Here is an 8,214-nt window from a genome sequence, read left to right on the forward strand (position 1 = left end):
CAAGTCTCATGAGTTTATCACAGGGCCCTGTACAGAGGAGCCCAGAGTAAAGGCAACTGCTATTAGGATTGTGCCAGCTGAGACTCGAGATAATCTCAGTAAGGCCAGCAGTATTATCCTCCCCATTTTACAGAGGAGAAAACTGAAACCCAGAGAAGAAAGTGATTTGCCCAAAGTCACACAAGACAAAGAATCTAGAAAAATGGTACAGATGAACCTATTTGCAGGACAGGAATAGAGACACAGATGTAAAGAGGGGACTTACTTATAGACACAGCAGCAGAAGGAGACGGTAGTAGCAATTGAGAGAGTACGACTGACATATACACACTACCCTGTGTAAAGCAGATAGCTAGTGGAAGCTGCTGTATAGCACAGGGAGGTCAGCTCAGGGCTCTGTGTTGACCTAGAGGAGTAGGATGGGGGGTTAGAGGGGAGATTCAAGAGGGAGGGAATGTATGTATACATATAGCTGATTCACTTCATTGGACAGAAGCAACTAACATAATATTGTAAAGCAATTATACCCCAATTCAAAAAAACAAAACAACAAAACCCTAAAACAAATGAAAAAGCTCTGGAGGGACTTGACCGGGAACTAGGAACTGGCCAGCCACCCTGGCCCCAGGACCCATTCCACTTCCTTCCAATTACCTGTCAAGGCAGTGCGTGAGGACACCACTTCTCAGCCTTGGCCTCCTCATCTGAACACTGGAGGGAGCATTAACACTGGAAGATGGGCTCCCCAGGAGGCGCTAGTGGTAAAGAACCCACCTGCCATTGCAGGGGACCCAAGAGATGCGGGTTTGATCCCTGGTCATGAAGATCCCCTGGAGGAGGGCATGGCAACCCACTCCAGTATTCTCACCTGGAGAATCACATGGACAGAGGAGCCTGGCGGGCTACAGTCCATAGGGTCGCAAAGAGCTGGACACGACTGAAATGACTTAGCACACGTGCATCGAGGTGACAAGGGAAGCTCCTGGCACAGGTAATGCATTTAATCTTATTGGTTAAAAGAACGAATGAATGTTAACTCCCTCCCCGCCCCCCACTTAATTAAGTAGACATGGGCCCCGTAATTGCATGAACACGGAATGGCGCTCTGCACAGAGAGGAAATAGGATTACCTACTCACAGAAGAAATGCAGATAGAATCAAAAGAAAAGTTTTGGAAAGCTTGCCAGCCTTCGCACCTTCATTTCAGCACCTCCTTCTCACATCAGGACCTTTGCACATGCTGCTTTCTCTGTCCAGAAACTACTGTCCACATGTCCTCACCTCCTCCACCTTTCATCAGCATTCCAGTTACCGTGGCTGCCAGAAAAGGACCTCAACACTTAGTGGTTTAAATAAAAAATAACCATGTATTACCTTGGGGTTTCTGCGTGTCAGAATTCAGGAGCAGCTCAGCTGGGCAGCCTGCTCCAGTCTCTGATGAGGTTGAAGTCAGATGGTGGCTATTGTTGTCACTCAGCCGTGTCCAGCTCTTTTCAATCCCATGAACTGAGGCACACCAGGCTTCCCTGTCCTTCCCTGTCCTCCATCTCCTGGAGCTTGCTCAAGCTCATGTCCATTGAGTCGATGATGCCATCCAACCGTCTCATCCTCTGTCGCCCCTTCTCCTCTTGCCTTCTATCTTTCCTGGCATCAGGGTCTTTTCCAATGAGTCAGTTCTTCACTGGTGGCTGAATCAGGGTCATCTTGAAGGCTTCTCTCACTTGTCAGCACCTGAGTGAGCACCCCCCTCACTCCCTGCAATGATGTCTCCAGCATGGTGACTTTGGGCAGCTGGCCTTCGTTCCTAGTCCCTCAGGGCTACAAAGGCACGTGTTCATAGAGAGCCAGGTGGAAGTTACATCACTTTTTTTTTTTTTGGCCACAACACAGCATGTGGAATCTAGTTCGCTGACCAGAGATTGAACCTGTCCCCTGCATTGGGAGCCTGGAGTCTTAACCACTGGACCACCAGGGAAGTCCCTATATTGCCTTTTATGACCTAGCCTGGGAAGTCACTCAGTGGAAGCTCTACTGTATGATCAGGTGTGCCCAGGTTCAGGGCAGGACCTCATCCCTCAGTGGAGGAGTTTCACTGTCATACAATGAGCTTGCAGGACAGGAAAATGCATTGAAGCAGCCGCCTCTGGGAAAAGCTACAGGTCAGAGAACTGACACTTAGGCAGCTCAGCCCTGTCCAAACCAGAATCGCTCCTCTTGGAGCCCCACCCCTTTATCTTTAGCCTTCTCAAGGTGCTCAGAGGTTAATTACTTGTGTAATTACTCATCTCCCTCTGTTCCCAGCATTTGATATACAGTATGTTCTCAGTAAATAAATATCTGTCAAATGAGTGAATGAATGTTTGAACCAGGCGCTTTGTGTCGGACTGACGAGGGGCAGGAGTCTGTGGGGCTCCCATGGGGCTGTGGCACCAGGGCAAGTCCCAGCTGGCACGATGCTGGGAGGCCTCGGGCAGATCAGCATTTGGGGCTGAAGCTTCCTCCTCCTTTGCTGGAGGACATGAACAGGCTTCACCACATCTTCTGAGATCTTGCAGAAAAGAGCTCTGGGGGGAAGTTTGCACACTGTCAGGCCACAGGATCTTTGAACGCAGGGCCCCGGGGCCAGTGTTGGAGATGGTTTGGGCCTAGGTCTGCCTGGGAGGTGGAGGGTTTACACAGTGACCTCTTGAACTTTAGGGAAATAGGAGCCAGCCATTCCCACGAGAAGCAGCAGGTACCTAGGTGGCAGCAGGCAGGAGGAGCTAGTGGCTGAATCCAGAGAGGAAACTGGAAAGATGCCACCTGGGGTCGGTTAGCAAGCTCAGCAGTGAACTTTGAACCTGGAACGGGCTTTGGTGACCCGCGTGCTCTGTGCTGTGGACTCCCAGTCCTGAATTTCCTTCTGAGCACCAGACCCAGAGCCATTTGCCTTCTGGAGGTAAACTCCTTAGGTCTCAAACAGAACTCCCCATTTTCTCCTCCTCTGACTCCACCCCAAATGAGTTTCTTCTGGATTCTTCCATCTCTGGGAATTGCCCAACCTCACCAGGCACCTGGGCCAGAAACCTGGAAGCAGGCTCGGCTTCATGGGTGTGTGACCTCTGTAGTCACACAGGGCTCCACTCTCGGTTTAATGCTCTGCTGTTAGCATCTCAAGATTCTTAATAAGTTCTGAACACAGAGTCTGGCCCTTTTCTTTCTGCACTGGGCCTCTCAAATTACATAGCCAATCTTGCCAGGGAGACTTGAGGCCCACCATCCACTTCACCCCACCTGTCATCCAATCAGACTTGTTCTGCCAACATGACCCTTTAAACAGTTCTCCCCCCTGTGCCCCTCTTCACTCTCTGGGCTTACCAGAGCCAGCCTGTCTGAGTTGGAATTCTAACTTTCCCATCTCCCAAATGTATGGTCTAGGCTTCATCTGTTTGTACCTCAGTTTTATCTTCTGTCAAATGGGGTTGGTGTTAGCCATTACCTGGTAGGGTTGTTAAAAAGATTAAAAAACTGATGCCTGGCACATACTAAGTGCTCAATAAATGGCAGCTAACATTGTCATCATTCCCCCACTGTCACTCTTTTAGCCCAGCATCTTTATCCCTTGCCAAGGGGAGAATAACAGCCTCGGGACTAAACTCTTCTTGTTAATCCATCTTTGATGCTGCAGTCAGTGATTTTTCTAAGACACAAATGCAGCTCCCAACTCCTTTGCTTAAAACCCTTCAGTTTGAAACTCCAGATTATTTATATGATTTATAAATCCCCACAGGATCTGGCCTTCAGCCTCATTGCTCTTATCCTAGGACTTGGTACTTTATAATGAGGAATTGCTTTTACTTTCCAACATGCTCTCTGCTCTCTCCGGTTCAGTACCTTTGTTTGTAGTAACCTCTGCTTGGTCAATCCTCTTCACCTTTATTCACTGACTTTCTTCTACCTGTCTTCTGGGTCTTAACCTCAGGTATCACCATCTCTGGGAAGCCTTCTCCATCAACCTCCCTCCTTCGGTGCACACAGGTCCTCTTTCTCTAGAAGCCGGAGGCCCCCTGCCTGTGCTTCTCACAGCTTTCTCCCTTGTTTGCAGGCTTTTATCCCCCTCTAGTTTGAAAACCTTTTCAGAGTATCAACCACACTTTCCATTTCTGCGTTGCCTATTCAAAGGTCAGCTTCATAGTAGGTTCTCAAGAGTGTTTGTTGAGTGGTCTCCACTTTGGGATGCAGGTTGGAGCTGCAGTCCCCAGGTGGAGACTCAGGAAATCACCCTTTCCAGAGCAAGGGCCGCAGGAACTTTGTTTGGGATATTTCAAGTATCTTGCCTCCAAACACTTAAAACAACCCCTCTACCCCTACTTTATTTTCCCTTTGCTGGCCTGTTGTTGCCATGGAGCCAGAACTTGGAGAAAATACTCATATCCATCTGGAGAATTTGGCTTTTGCTCAAATGTCTTGGAGCAAAAGAGAACTTATTGGCTGATGAAGCTGAAAAGTGTAGGGATATTTAGCTTCAGGCATAGCTGGATCCAGGTACTCAAATGATATTAGGAATTCTTCCCCACCTGCCCCCCGCCCAACTTTTCCTCCAACTCTAGGCTCTTGTTTTTCTCCATTAGCTTATCCTCTGACAGTTCCCACCACCATTACCTCCACAGTTTATGACAGCAGCTCCAATCTATCAACTTAACAACCCCCCCCACCCCCCCAGAAATGGAGTCCCTCTTTCCTGATAGCTCTTGGGAAAGTTCTGGCTTGTCACATGGCCATTCCTGAACCAACTACTGTAGCCAGAGGGACGAAATACTCTGATTGGTCAGGCTGGGCTATGTGCCTCTCATGGGTCAACCTCATGGTATCCAAAGGGATAGAGGGAAGGGTAGGGTGGTTCTCAAGGAGACCTGGGAAACAGACCAGGAGGGAGATGCATACTGATGGGTGCAGACCACCTGCCCACTGCCTCCCCATCCTAGTCATTCATCAACTGGTTTCTTGGTCCCCCTGCCACCAAGCCAGTGGAGCCTTAGCATAACTGGGGATTCTGTGAGTTCCTACCTCACATTTATCTCATGAGGCAACTTGCCCTAAGCACACACTGGAATTGATTTTCATAGAAGCATGGCCCTTCCTGCTCCTGGGAACAAAGGCAGAGAAAACGGGATCATTCTTGGAGAGTCACTTGCTGATTTTGGATCCAAAGAGGATTAAGTCACAGGTCTGAGCCTCCCACTCCTGGCCTCATCTCTACAATCCAGCACTTCCCCCTCCCTTTCCCTTTCAAGCTCCCTACATTTCAACACCCGGGGTGATAATTGAGGGTTGCAAGTGGGCAGCTTGCAGCTTCCCAAGCCTCTTGTTCTCTACTCTTCACTTCCCTGAGAACTTGACCTGGCATCTCCTAGTGCCTCTGGTGGCAATGGGGTGAGTCCTGGCAGGAAGCTCAGAGATGCTGACCACACTGGAGATGGTCTGCCAGTGTCCTCAGGAGGCAAAGAGGGATCTTGTGGAGCAGAAGTCATAGTGTCCCCATGATACTTTCCACTCAAGACATCAGTCTGTCAACTGTTTCCTACCCCTGCTTTCTGCCACCCAAACCTAGAGTCACAATACAATCAGTGGATCAGAAGGGACCCAAGTTGGATATTGAGGTCACTCCTGTGACCCACACCTATTGATTAAGAGCTCTCCACTCATGACACTGAATCTTGATTCTGCTTTAGGAGGTGAGACTTGGTTTCTTCATCTGTATAATGGGAGAACAGTCCCTCATTAGCAAGGTGTTGCATTGGGGCTTCTGGTTACCAGGGCTATGTAATAAAGTACACAATGCTTGGTGGTTTAAAGCAATGGCAACACCTATTTTACTTATAAACATGCAATTTAAGCCAGATTTAGCTGAGATGGCTTGATGTGACTCCATTCAACATCAGCTGGAGCAGCTGAGGGTTTATAGCCTGGAATCATCTGAAAGCTCATCCGTTGATATAACTGAGACCTCAACTGGGGCTGTCGGCTCTAGTGGCTATGTATGGCCTTCTTATGTAAGAGGGGTGGGGGTGGTTCACAACTGGCCTGGGTATCAGGGGGATCATTTCCAGAGAATCAGGCAGAAGGAACATGACCTTTGTGACCTAGCCTCATGAATCATGCAAGGCCAGCTCTTCTCCACTCTATTCCTAGAGGCAGTCACGAAGCCCCATCCGAGTTCAAGGAGCAGGGCAACAGACTACCTCTTAATGGAGAGTGGCCAGGTTTTGGAAGAGCATGTGGGATGGGAGATGTGGCCTTTTTTGGAAAAATATAATCTGCCACACAAGGGCAGTATGAGAAAATGCGATTTAAGTGTTTAGTGCAGAAGTGCTTAATCGTTGGTAGCTGTTATTACTACCCCTGCTATTATGGGAAAGATCCAGCATCTCTTTGCATGAAAGTGTCCTTCAGACTTTCTGATGGCTAAAGGTATAGGAGGAAGTGAGATTATTTCCATCGGGACTGCCAGAGAAATTGGCCCAGAAATACTCTGGGATTTGTCCAAAGTCACCCACCATATCAGCACCCAGTCCAGTGCCCACCAGACAAGCTTCAGACGGCTGCCTCTGCTGTTAGCAACAGTTGCCTCTCCCCAGAGTCTCCATCTGGGAGTTGGTTTCCCCTCTGAACGATGGCAGCATGCGGGCTCTGCCACCCCAGAGGGGACCAGGATGGAATACAGGCACCTTGTGGCTGTGCCACTCAGACTGGGCCACCATCCACATCCGTCCTTTCTCAGGCCTGGGGAGCCCCACTGCCTCTGAGCCCACGCCTGGCACTCACTGCAGGACGTGAAGAGTGAGGCTGCCAGGTCGGAGGGCAGATCTATTTTGGAACCTGGCATCCCCGGGAGGCCCAGGGGAGCCTGTGACCCAGAGAACCAACAGGCCCCTCTGTATTTTGTTTGTTTTTATTAAACAAGCACAGCTTGTCCCTCGCAGAAGAATCAGAAGATACATACTAGCCAGAAGGGAAAAAATACATGGTGCCTGAGCTCTTCCAAGCCAGGGGCAAAAACCATAGCGAACATTTTGGAGTATCTTTCCCCCAACCATTCTACAAATAGATGCATATAATTTGGGGTGGTTTTGTAGGGGAAAAAAAAAAACAAACGAAACCCTAAACAAACCTCCCCAAACCTCAACGCAACATTTTCTAAGTCATTTTTAATTTCATTTTACTTACACTGGATTTACTTTTTTGACACAGGAACTTAAAAAATGCACAAGGTAATATAATACCACCCCCTATACCCATCACTCCAAATGGGCACCTGTCAACATTTTGCAAGTTTTCCCAGATTTTTTAAAGACATGAAATACTATTACAGGTTAAGTTGGCCTCCTCAACATCCTCCTCCCCCAGTCTTGTTTTCTCTCCTACAGGCCCACAGATCCATATGTACATATCCGTATTTAGTGGTACTATTTTTGTGTTTTCAAAACTCAAAGGTATGCTATTAAACTGTAAGCAATGTCCTGTGGGCACACTGTGTTTTCCAGATCTACACAAATATCACATATAGATCCTGTGACTAGGGTCCTCGTCTTTCCAAGGCTGTGCGGCTGTGCAGCATGTAATCACACTACTTTCTATTTATTCAGCCTCCGTGGATGGACATGGGGTGAATGCAGTTCTTCAGTAGTTCCTAACCAGGCTTCTGTGGCTCTTACACACTAGCCCTTGTGCCATGAACAAGTGCTTATGTAGGGTATTGATGGAGGGGTGCTCCTTCTGGGACGTGGGGGACATGTGTGGCCAGTCTGGGTAGATTTCCAGTCTGTGCTTCCAAGTAGAGTGGCTGCACCGAGTTTCCATTCTCTACACTCCTGCCATCCCTTGGAATCTGACGGCTATGAAATGGTATATGTAATTTCATAGCCCGCACTTCCTGTGTGTTTAATGCGCTAGGCGTGCTGCAGTCCGTGGGGTCGCAGAGAGTCAGAGGCGACTGAGTGACTGAACTGAATTGATGTATTACGAAGAACTTTCCACAGCAGAAGATACTTCTCTAAGCACATGTTTGATGGTGGCATAAGCCTCCACTTGTACAGCCAAGGTTTTCTTAATCCCTTCCCTATTGTTCGATACTGGGTTTTGTTTTGGGGTAGACTGCAATACTGACCACAGATCCCCACCCTGTAAGCATGTTTCTTTGCAGTGTGTCTTTCCAGCTCCTCCCTTTAAGAGATG

Source organism: Oryx dammah, unplaced genomic scaffold, assembly GCF_014754425.2.
Source record: "Oryx dammah isolate SB20612 unplaced genomic scaffold, SCBI_Odam_1.1 HiC_scaffold_10, whole genome shotgun sequence".
In the NCBI taxonomy this organism is placed as follows: Eukaryota; Metazoa; Chordata; class Mammalia; order Artiodactyla; family Bovidae; genus Oryx; species Oryx dammah.